The sequence below is a fragment of the Myxine glutinosa genome, chromosome 1 (assembly GCF_964187855.1).
Source record: "Myxine glutinosa chromosome 1, kmMyxGlut1.1, whole genome shotgun sequence".
Classification (NCBI taxonomy): domain Eukaryota; kingdom Metazoa; phylum Chordata; class Myxini; order Myxiniformes; family Myxinidae; genus Myxine; species Myxine glutinosa.
Genome location: NC_136261.1, coordinates 63,758,618 through 63,771,568, shown reverse-complemented (window position 1 = coordinate 63,771,568; position 12,951 = coordinate 63,758,618).

The window sequence follows — 12,951 nt, the reverse complement described above, 5'->3', positions numbered from 1 at the left end:
CGCGCTTTTGTAGCGCCCCAGGCGATCAAGCCGACGGCTTTCAGGACACGCCCATCGGTCAGCTCGCCTCGGCCCTGATTGGTCGGCATGGCCCTCTGGCTCCGCCCTCGATGACGTTGGGCGGGCACGCCCTTCTTCCCCGAGCTGAGCACATGCTTAATGGCGGCTTTGGGGCGAAATCAACAACCACAGCTGTAGCAAACCTGGCAAACTGCCCAGTGCAGTTGGCAATGGAGGCTTGGAGGGGATGTAACTGGCAATTGAGGCTTGGCAATGGAAGTTTTGGGAGTGGGAATGGGGAATGAAGGGAATCTATCTTATTTCACTTGGTGCAATGGAGTGTCATCTTAATGGAAGACAAGGCCTTACCCTAATACACTTTTTTTTTTTTTTTGTTTTTTGTATACAAGATCGAGGCTCGTGAAAGAGCTAACATTAATCACACAAAAAGACAAACCGACACACAAAACACAAAAAACAAGGGGAGCGGTAGACAAGATGGGGAGAGAGGGGGAAGGACAAAAAAGAGAGGGGGAAGGACACAAACACAACATTTTAAGAGCAGGGACATCGGGAGGACTTGGGGGGAGGTGGGAGAGGATTAAAACATATGAACACTGCAAGGACTCTGGGGTGAATTACCGGGGGTAGAAAAGATCAAGGTTTTCGATGGGGGAAGATAAGAGATGGTGGTGAACAGCTGTTTTAAAGACCTGGAGGGAGGAGTGGGATTGAAGGGAGTGGGGGAGTTTGTTCCAGAGGCGGGAGAAAAGGGGAATGAAAGAGTGAAGGTGAGCAGAGAGCCTAGACTTTGGCAGTTTAACCAGAAGAGGGTTGCAGGCAGATCTTGTGCGACCTGAAGGAATATTGGGGGGACAGAGCACAGAGAGAGCTGGGGGAGCAAGGCCGGAGAGGAGTCGGTAGAAGACAGAAAGACCACCAACCTGCCTGCGGTGAGTGAGTGAAAGGCCCTCGGCGTTGACTACATCGCAGGAGATTCCAATGATTCTGAAAGCTTTGGCCTCAACAGCGTGAAGCCGAGCAAGGTGTGAGGCAGGAGCACCAGCCCAGAGGGGGGAACAGTATTCCATTGAGCTGCGGATGAAAGCCTTATATGTGGTGAGGAGCTCAGGTGTGCCAAGGAAGGACTTCGCACGACGGAGGATGCCCAGTCGGCGACTGGCTTTGGAGGCCAGCTTGGAAATGTGGTTTTCCCAAGAAAGATCATGGCAGATAGTGAGACCCAAAAGCTTGAGCGACAGAACTTCTTGGAGAGGATTGTTGAGAAAGTAGATGGGAGGGTTGTCCAGTCGGTCCTTTCGGAGAGACATTGTAAGAGTGTGAGATTTGTCAGGATTGAAAGACATGTTCCACTTGTTTGACCAGTCTGTGATTTTGTCCAGGTCTGCAGAGAGTGAGACTGCAGACTGCCGATCTGAGGGATGAGGAATGGAGCGACAGAGAGTAGAGTCGTCAGCAAAGAGATAGAGAGGATTTTCAAGAGAGTCAGAGAGATCATTGATGAAGACCAGAAAAAGCACAGGGCCCAGAACACTACCTTGGGGAACTCCAGCCTGAACAGGAAGAGGAGATGAGAGAAACCCATTCAGGGCCACACGTTGACTACGACCAGAGAGGAAGTCCGCCAGCCATGCGTGGAGATTTCCATGGATACCAAAGGAGGAGAGTTTGGAGAGCAGAGCAGGGTGCCAGACCGTATCGAAGGCACGTGAAATGTCAAGGGAGACAGCTCTAATTTCCTGTTTGGCATTGAGGACCTCCATCCATTGTTGAGAAAGCAGAAGCAGCATGTCCAGAGTAGAGTGACCAGGTCTGAAACCAAATTGATGATCAGAGATCAAGCCATTGGAGAAGAGGAAAGATTTAATATCTGAAGCAATGATGGATTCCATGACTTTGCTGATAATTGGGAGAAGGCTGATTGGTCTGTAGTTGCTGGGATCTGTTTTTGCACCTTTTTTGTGCAAAGCGGTGATGTTGGCTGATTTCCAAGCAGATGGCAGATGACCTTGAGCAAAAGAGAGGGTGAAGAGAACAGAAAGAGGGAGTGAAAGTGCAGAAGAACATGATTTTAGGACCCGTGGGCTGATGCCGTCAGGACCAGTTGCAGAATCAGAGTCGAGGGTTGCCAGAAACTTTTCCACCTTGTCAGGAGGAAAGGACACAGAGTCCAGGAGCAGCTGGGTACGACTGGGTATGGTGGGTACAGAGAGGGATGGGTTTGGGACACAAGATTTAGAGGCAAACACAGAGTTGAGGCATTCAGCTTTTTCACGTGCGGAGTCAGCCGTTAAGCCGTTTGAGGTGAGGGAGGGGATGGAGGGGGAACAAACACCAGAAACAGATTTGACCAGACGCCACCAGGATTTGGAAGAGGGAGACAGATAAGAGAGTTCGGTCTTGAGAAGGGTGAGATATTGTTTCCTGGCTCTCCTGAAGGTGGACACACACTTGTTTCGGGCTTTGTGAAAGGAAATGAGATTTCCTTCCGTTGGATTTGCTTTCCAGGAGACGAAAGCAAGTTGTTTCAGGGCAACAGCCTCACCACAAGATTCCGTGTACCATGGACGGGAGGAAGGGTATGACAACTGAAGACGAGATGGTATAAATCTGTGCATGAGAGAGCAATTTACTTTGAAAGAATTCCCAGGATGAGTTGATGTCAGAGGCGGTAGAGATGGGAGACCAGTCCAGATGATTGATGGCTGCTTGAAGACCGTGCCAGTTGGCCTGAGTGAAATGCCAGACTCGTCGACGCTGAGGAGGCTCTCTGAGAATGGTCAGAGAGATGTCCACTTTGACAAGCACATGATCAGATGAGCCGATTGGAGCAGAAGAAGAGCAGCAGACATTTTCAGGGAAGTTTGTCATAACCAAATCCAGAAGAGAAGATGCTCCGTTGATTGAGATCCGGGTCGGGAAATTGACAGATTGTGTCAGTCCCAGTGAGTCGCAGAAGTCCTTTGCTGAAGAGCCATGGCTGGTGAGAGAGGTACCCACACCCAGCCAACTGGCATGGTGACAATTGAAATCACCACATATGAGGAAGAGAGAGTTGGGATGGGTAGATAGAAGTTGGTCCATATTATCAGACAGTGAGATGTAGATGGAGTCATCGCTGATTGGTGGACGGTACAGCACACATATGAACAAAAGGTGGGAGCGAAGGGGAAGCCATAGCCAAAGGTATTCCTGGGGGTGAGGTGGAGAGAGGGCAGTGGAGGGCGAGTGAGGAAGAGAGTTTTTTTTATAAAGATAGCAACCCCACCTCCAGGACGAGGCTCAGGTCTATCATACCGGAGGAGGGAGTAACCTGGGAGAGATACCAAGGCATCAGAGACATCATGAAGGAGGAAAGTTTCTGTTAAGCAGATCACATCTGGTTTGTCAGAAGCAACCTGTATGGAGAGGTCAGTCAAGTTTGAGCGAAGGCCCCGGATGTTTGAGGTCCATACCGTTAATGAAGAGGAAGGGGGAGCATCGGGTCCAGAACAGGGGGGGGGAGGGGTAGGGTAAGATGTGGAAGAGGAGGAAGAGGTAGGGAGAGCTGTTGAAGGTGTGTCAGAGATTTCAGAATAGCTTGGAGAAAGGGAAGAATGGGGCGGACAAAAGGTTTGATGGAGATTGGGTGAGGCACAGTGAGGTGTTATTTGAGGAGGGGGAAGAGCAAGGCAGAAGGTTTGGGGAGATGAAGGTGAAAGTTGGAAGGAGGAAGAAGCAGGGAGGATGCTTTGAGGAGGAGGGGTGAGAGGGGAGGAGCGAGGGAGAGTCTCGGAGGGGAGGGGTGTGGGGGGAGTTTAGGAGGGAGGGGAGGGAAGGGGCAAGGGGGGAGATTTGAAAGGGATGGGTGATGGGGAGGATTTGGAGGGGAGGGGTGAGATTGGATTTTGAAAAGTGTACGATTCATGGGAAACGAACATTTTTTGCAAAATGAGTTTGAGACCTTCGAGTCAAAAATACGTTTGAGGACACTGGAGGAGGGATGGAGTTCTGGATAGTTTAGGGAATGTAGAAAGGAGGAACTGTAAGAGATGGTATTATATATATATTTTTGGAATGAATAGATTTGGTGAGCAAGACGAAAGCATCCTTTTGTAGGAAAAGAAGAAAAGGGTGTTATAATATATGAGAGAAAATAGTTGTTCAGGGGAGAGATTATACATTTCTAAAGATACTAGGGCGTGCCCGTACGTGGGTGCAAAAAAACATGCGTGCAAACAACAACAACAAAAAAAAACTTTGAAACCACGTGGCAGTAACGACCACAGAACCCCCCCCCCCCCTCTATTTACATGAAATGGTTTGGTCCATTCGCAAAGCCAAAGCGAACGGCTTGCGAGTACGGTAGAACCCCCCCTCCCCCCTCTATTTACATGAAATGGTTTGGTCCATTCGCAAAGCCAAAGCGAACGGTTGGTAAATAAATCGCCATAGCTCGGTAACTACTTCTCCGATTAATATGAAACCTTGAAAAGGCACATCCTCAGGTCCCCAGCAATATACCTGGCAAGTTTCAAGTATATCGGACCCGTGGTTGTCGAGAAACAGCGGTCACAGACAAACAAACAAACACACAGACACACACACAGAGATTACTGGAATTATAGATAGATAACTATCCTCTAAAGATACACATAATAAAGATATAACTATCAACAAGGGGGAAATCTATGATTGGCTGACGTGATTGTTTATGACCTAATTATGGGATGCCCTTTGACCTTTATACATAACTGGAGTAAGTTAAGGGTCCAGAATAAAGCAATAATAATAAAAAACAATCCTCATATCCACAACACTGCACCCTCCTCCTCTTAGGCACGTCCCGGGCCTATAACTTTAACTTAGTGTGACACGTAGGTGTAGTTCCCTCTACTTTTAACCTGACCCTGAGTGCGACAGTTTTAAAACATAAATAAATATGTCCCGCTGCTCCATTGCACCCTGCCTAACAGACTCACGCCCACAGCTAATCGAATTGCGGAATGGTCTTCAAACTATACATTTACAGTGGGGGCGCATTATTTACAATGACTCTACTTTTATTTACAAAACTAACCCAGGACCTGTGATTGTTCTTTTTGGGGGGGAGAGACAGTCTGCTCTGCATCAATGCACCATGAAAGCACCCATAAATGCACCAAAACACCCTCAAGCACCAATCGGTGCACAGTCATCATTGTTCAATAAAATAAAAACAACAAACAAACCCCTAACCCTGCTGGTGGTCTCTTGTTCTTTGGCTCCCTCTGCTGGCGATTTGCTTTCTTCCAGTTGTTGTCTTTCTTCTTTGCTGGCGGCCTATTTGTATCAAAATAAAATGCACCCAACGTGTCCATTTTTATTTTATTTATGGCCCACAGGGCCGACGTGTGGTTCACCTGTGGGGCATCGGTGCCCTGTGATCAAGGTCCGCCAGCAAGATTTCGGGCCTTCATGGCCGGTTCCAGCAGAGGGGCCATGCCCCAACCCATGGGGTCCATAAGTGGTGCTCAGCCACAGATGTGTGGTCCATAATGTGGTGCATCGATGCAGACAGCTGGTTCTGGGAGTTCCGGGCGCACAACGGCGGACTCATGCACGCTCCCCTCGGCGCCCAGTGGCGCACAGGTCCTCATGTGGGAGACAAAGGGGGGAAAGACAGATGAGCGAGGGGTAAGGTCACAAGGGTACACATCAATAAGGCAATGCAAGGTGAAGTGCGTACGGAGAGCGAAGTGAGAAAGCTCGTCCCTGCCGTACGTCACCCCCCCCTGTCACCTACACTACCCTTGCCCTTACCCCATATGTACAACAATCTACACATTTACAAATCCGTCGCTACCGTCACATCTTCCCCCTATACCAAATTCGTCTTCACTCCCTCTACTTCAAAATTTGCCATCACCAAATCATCATCAATCCTAATAAGGAGGGAGAGATGGAACAACAAGCACAATGTCACACCCACGTCATGATGCGTCTCACATTCCAAACATCTGCACAATAAAAATATTAAAACATGGCATGGTGTGGAGTTATGTCACCTCAGGTGAGTGGATGTAGATGGTGCGAGGAGACTTCAATCCTAACTATCCTCTAAATGACATTAACACACTTTACACTACCCGGGGTCTTTCCCTGCCAATCCATTGGCCAACTTACACTATGGGTTCTAAAAACCAATTCCCATTGACCAAACTGTGGTGCTTCTCAATTTGGGGTCTCACTCCCCCGATTCAACGCCCGGTGCCCTTGCACAATTTCCAGGCTGGGTCGTGTAGCTCTCCCAGCAGGTCTACCCACCTGCACACCTCCACCACGGTAGTTGCCTCCGAGCTTACCTGCTCCTTACCCTAACCTATCTACCTGGGGAAGGCCCCTCCTGGCTCTGTCACCCCACTCGGTGCCCTCTGGCACTGGGCTGCCCGGGTCCGTCCTCCGGATCCTCGGGCCCCATCCACAACAACTACCGGCTCCCAGAGTCCACCTGCGGCCTCACCTGGCCGACATCCTCACAGTGGTGGAGTGCCCAACCAACTACACACACACTAACAGGCTACACGCCCAGCCATTTCCACAACACTAATGCACCCATCCAACCATCATTCTTCCACCACGCACCACAGATGCCAATATCCAACCACAATTTACCTGTACCCTCTACCTAACACTTACACTACCCTCCCCGGGTATTTGTGATGGGGGTCCATCCTTCCCCCATTCACACCTTCGCACCATCCACTCCACTCCACAGTTTCCCCCATACTCACTCCACGACCATCCATTCCAATACTCCATATCATTTATTCCACACAACCATTCTCCATACACCTGTCGTTGCACACCTGTGCAATCACACCTGGTGCCACCTGCACCCTCCTTCCTTCCTGGACCATTTGGTCAGCACAATACACATCACCATCACTCCAACACTGCTCCATACACCTGTCCAGTTGCACACCTGTGCAATCACACTACAACTCACAATCAGTTACTCATACCCTGCTCAATACACTTCCAATCCTCAAACACACGGCATCATCTCATCTAACTACTCCCCTCTGGAACTTGCGCTTCCCAGTCGTCCCTTTAAACTATTGCGCTCCCTCGTCGTTATCATCCACACTAATCTACCTGCGTCCCCACTACAGGTATCATTGTCACTACCTAACCTTAACGTTACCTAATGTCAATCTCTAGGTCCCTACACATTATCCAAACCCTCCCTCGGCGAGCTTACACTGCCATAAACCCCATAAGTCTAGTGCTCCTTTGCCCCCGCTGTGAGAGATGGCAGAGTTGTCATCCCACCCCATCGGGCATCTTTCACTATAAATTTTGCTCACCAAATTCCAACCAATCAAAAATTTTCCAATTACTGCCAATTCTATTCACTTTTCTAAATTTCGGATCAAAAACACTATCAGTATCACCATCATCACAGTCCGCTATATCCTAGCCTCGGTGCATCATGACATCATTAAACTCGGCTTCGTAAAGCCGAGCAATGAATTTGGGTGGCTTGGTCGCCTGCAGGTTGAATCCGTCCGGCTTTCGGTTCAAGGGAGGTGGTTTGGTCGGGCCGAGATTCCACGCACCATCTCGGCGCGGCACCTTGCGGGCCCGGGCCCGATGACCGAGGCTCGCCCGATCGGAACCCCGCCCCCGCCAGGGGGCACCGTCCCGCTTCCTCCCACTCGCCCTTGAACCGGACCGGTCGCCTCGCCCGACATGGCCCGGACTCGACCGTGCGGGGCGGGGCCAAGCCCGAATCGGCAACGACGCTTCGAAGAGAAGCGACGCAGCATCGATCCGCGCCGGGCCTGGCATCCAACAAAGCACACCGCGCCCCGAGTGCTCGCACCGGCTATCCGTCGCCCTAAACGCTGCCCCGTTCAACGTCGATGCTTTACTCGCATGCCCACACGCACACGCGACCCTTTTGACACTCACAAAACCCGGCGTTCCACCAACGCACTCCCTGTTACACACCACACCTCTCGCGCACACTCGCCGTTCGCACACTCTCTTAACACACCTCGCGCACCGTCTTGCGCACTCTCCCCCGGTACGTACTCCGTACCACTCACCATGGGCATGCACTCTTGCATCCACCCACTAACCCGCTCAGATGGGCTCTCCCACACCAGCGCCACAACCAACTCAGGTGTGCTTCCTCGCACACGTTCCACCACTACCTTACTCTCCGTGTCACACTCACCCTCGCACGTACACTCCGTATTGCTCTCACTCCCTGTGTCACACTCCGTACACCCCGACGTGCATTCTCGCTCGCACTCGGTATCACTCCCACACTTTATAACACGCTCACTCTTTGACGCACACTTTTTCCTCACACGCGTGCCATTTTTACTCACACGGGACCCTTCACCAACACCCGGGTGCCATATTGATCCCAATCGCGTGACAATCCTGTTGTCGCCAAACATCCTCTTACAAAATCTCCCCGTACAATACACAGCACGACTCACCTGGGGGAGCCTTTTCTCCACGCGCATCTGCAAACTTCCATTTGGGTTAAGCACAGCATCGTGATGTGAGCAGGGACTTTGTACATAATCCATTTCTCCCTGCAATTCCCAGGCTACCTCTGTCGTCTCTTCAATTTTAATTCCCAGCACTTTTGCTTTCTCTTTATTCACCACGACGACCACTGGCTTTAATAAAATTCCCTCTTCTACCTCAAAGGTCGCCGGCTGCCCTTTACCCCGGGTCGCGATTTCTACACCCGTCATTGTACCCGCGCTTTCCTCCGCCTCGCTCAACCAGCGCTTCTCGACCAGTGTTACCTCCTCGTGCACCCCTGGGACCTGCTCGCTCAACCTGCGGTCTGTCCCTCTCCGCTTCCCTTACTTCATATGCGACTCTGTCCCTCGCCAGTCCCTCATTATCGGCCCTCATTTCGTTCGTTATTGCTTCAATTTGGTTTCCCAATCGCTCACCCATTTTTAGCATGAGGGCCTCCATTTGTATCATAAAAAGGTTCAAATCCACCGGTGCTGCTACGGTCACGGGCGCCGCTAAATTTGGTGCCGCTGTAACCGCGTGCGCAATCTGCCAAATCTGTCACTAAATCTGCCAAAGTTTCACATCAATACAACAACAACATGCATTTTAAGGCCATTTTCCCTGCGAGAGCGGGGGTTAGCCTTGCGGTCCCCATGACGATCTTCTCCATTTTGCCCTATTTTCTGCATCTCTCCTTGTTAACCCCCTTGCCCACATTTCTTCTTCCACCATCTTTAGCCAAGTCTTTCTCGGTCTTCCCCGTCCTCTACTTCCTTCTACATTAATTTCCATCACTCTTCTCAGCCAGTCACTTTCATCCTTCCTCAACACATGACCAAACCATCTCAACCTGTTCCTCTTCACAGCATCAATCACAGGCAATATTCCCATCATCTTTCGCAATTCATCATTTGTCTTCCTCTCTCTCAACGATACTCCGCACATCCATCGAACCATTCGCATTTACACCCTTTCCAGCCTTCATTGCTGCTCTACGTTCATTACCCATGTCTCGCTCCCATAAATCATAACACTTCTCACACATGCAGCATACACCTTTCCCTTCAGCTTCAGCAACACTCTCCTCCTCATCAGCACGCCACTCAATTCCCGAAACTTCTTCCATGCACATCTCACTCGAGCAACAGTTGCCGAGTCTGATCCACCTTCTCCATTCAGCATGTCTCCGAGGTAGCAAAATGTTTTCACAACTTCCAGCTTCACGCCGTCTCCACGATCCAACTCAACATTTCCTCCATCTGCAGCTCCCTCTGTGCACACCTTACATTTAAATGTAGCTGCCACACTGGTAAATGACCCTCTCAGACCACTGCATTTTTGATGAACCCACTCAGCGCACATAGTACATTGAATGGAGTTCACTCCGACACCCTTCTTGCCCACAGCACACGGCCACTTCCCAGTTCTTTCCACCTCACCACATGCTTTACCACTTGCCATCACCTTCGTCTTTCCGATATTCACCTTCAGACCTTTTGTCTCCATACATTCCTTCCACTTGTTCAAATTTTCCTTCAGTCCATCCATACTTTCCGCAATCAACACCAGATCATCTGCATACAACAACTCCCACGGTAAACCCTCCTTTACGTTCTGAGCCAGCACCTCCATCACAGCTACAAATAGTAGTGGACTTAGTACCGACCCCTGATGCACTCCCACCTTCACCTCAAACTTACCACTGTTCCCATCCTTCGTCCTTACAGCTGTGCGTGCTCTTTTGTACATTGCCATCACTACTCTGATCAACCATTCCTCCACTCCTAACTTCCTCAATGCCCATGTCAATACTTTGCGTGGAACCCTATCGAATGCTTTCTCCAGATCAACAAACCCAAAAAACAACTTCTTCCTTTTCTCCATGTACCTCTCCTGCAACTGCCTCACAATGAAAAGCGCATCTGTCGTTCCTCTTCCTGGCATAAATCCAAACTGCATTTCGTCGATCTTCACTTTCTTCCTTATCCTCCTCTCCAACACCCTTTCCAATACCTTCATTCCATGCTCCAATAACTTTATCGCTCGGTACGAGCCACACTCCAGAGGGTCACCTTTCCCCTTGTATAGAGGGACGAGGGTACTCAGTTCCCAAGCCACTGGAATGTGGCCTTCTTTCACCACCAGATTACAGATCTCTGTCATTCTCTTCACACCCCAACTTCCTGCTGTCTTCAACATATCTCCCACAACTCCCGTCGGCCCTCCCGCTTTTCCACTCTTCATTGCTTTTATCGCTTCCTCAACTTCCTTCTCAGTTATCTTCTCTGCCGGTCCTAAAACGGGGTTACTCTCTATGTTGCCATCCCATTCATTCTCTGTATTCAACAGCATTTCCATATATCTTTTCCATCTTCCTTTAATTCCATCTGGGTTGACAACGATTTGTCCCACTTCATCCTTCAAGCAACTCACCCCCATCACATCACACCTCTCTTTCGCTATGTGCTTTGCAATCCTGAATACTGCTTTGCAATCCTGAACACTGGGAAGCATGGACTGAGAATCAAGAGGACTATGAATTGCTGATTCCCTTTCACACAATAACTGGGTGTGACACAGTTTCTCACATAGCAGGTCCCAGCAAGAGAACATCATGGGAAGTGCTCAAGAATAATCGTCATCTGCTGGCAAACTTGGGAAAGCACCCACTCACTGATGACACCATAAAGTCTGTGGAACAATTCATTTGTAAAATGCATCATCAGGATGACATAGTTCTGTGATCAGGTCCGTGCAAGACTGTTTTGCAAATGTTGATCTCCGGAAGCATTCCCTCCCATATCCGATGCAGTGAGATTTCACATACTGAGGGCTCACTACTACCAGGCTATGGTATGGAGACCAGCCATGTGTGCTCACCCACACCTGCCTTCACCAGTTGGCCATGGGTGGATATTACAGGATAATAAGCTGATGCCACAACTCATGGCTGTCACCAGTACCAGACATTTGTGAAGAGTTAATCTCATGTGACTGTGCAACGGGGTGCTCAACGCAACGATGCAGTTGTAAAAAAAAAAAAAGCAACTTGTATTGCACTGGGACCTGCAAATGTAGTTCAGGTACCGACGGATGTCTAAATCATTAATGTATCCCAATCCAAACCAGCTAAGAAGAATAAGAAGATGGAAACGTGAGTTTTCAGTGATTATGGAGCTGGCAGCTTCTGAAAATAAAATGTAATGGACCACTTTCACATGGGTGGAGGTTGGGGAAAGTGGTCGGTGGGGTGCACAACGAGTTGGGTCCCCGTCCCACACCCTGACGCCTTACAACTGAAAACTGAGCTTGGTAAACACTTTTTTCGTGTTCCGGAAAGCAAAATCGTGTTGGAAAACCGGTTTACCAACTTTTCCCCAAAAATGCCTACAGTAGTTATTTTATGAGCAAGATATCTCAAATGGTTATGGTCGGTTTCGGACAGAACACGGACAGGTGTGTGTGTGATAAGGACTAAATTGATTAGTTTTGCGTGAAGATCCCAATACTAGAATTTAACACGAAGCGAAAAGCGGAGTTAAGCTTACATACCAAAGTCTTTTTAAAATACCAACGTCATACCAAAGACTTTTAAAAATACCAACGTCATACCAAAGACTAAAAAATACCAACGTCATACCAAAGTCTTTTTTTAAAGGGTATGTGCTGCTTCCTTGCTTGAAGTTCAGCATTTAAAAGGATAGATCACGGACGATCCCCATCGGTTGTCAGCCATGGGAAGGAAGTAATTCCTCCTGAGTTATCGCACTGACAGACGAACATATATACAAACGAGACAGACCGACATAACAAACGCACAAACACACAAATAAACGTATGAACAAACAAACAAACACACAAACATACGTATGAACAAACACAAACAAACAAATGAACATACACAAACAAACACTTGAACAAACACAAACAAACAGATGATCAAACATAAACAAACACATGAAGAAACACACAAACACATGAACAGACACAAACAAACACACAAACAAACACACACACAAACACACAAAGACAAACACACAAACAAATGCAAGAACAAACACAAAAAACGCACAAATACACAAACAAATGCACAAAGACACAAACAAATGCACAAAGACAAACACACAAACAAACTCACGAACAAACGCACGAACAAACAGAATAAACACAAATATATGATTAAACAAACACAAAGAAACACAAAAAACGCACAAACACACAAACAAATGCACAAAGACACAAACAAACACACAAAGACAAACACACAAACAAACACAAAGAAATGCATTAAGAAACATACAAACACACAAAAACACGCACAAACACACAAACAAATGCACAAAGACAAACACACAAACAAACACATGAACATACACAAACAAACACACGAACAAACACAAACAAACACATGAACAAACA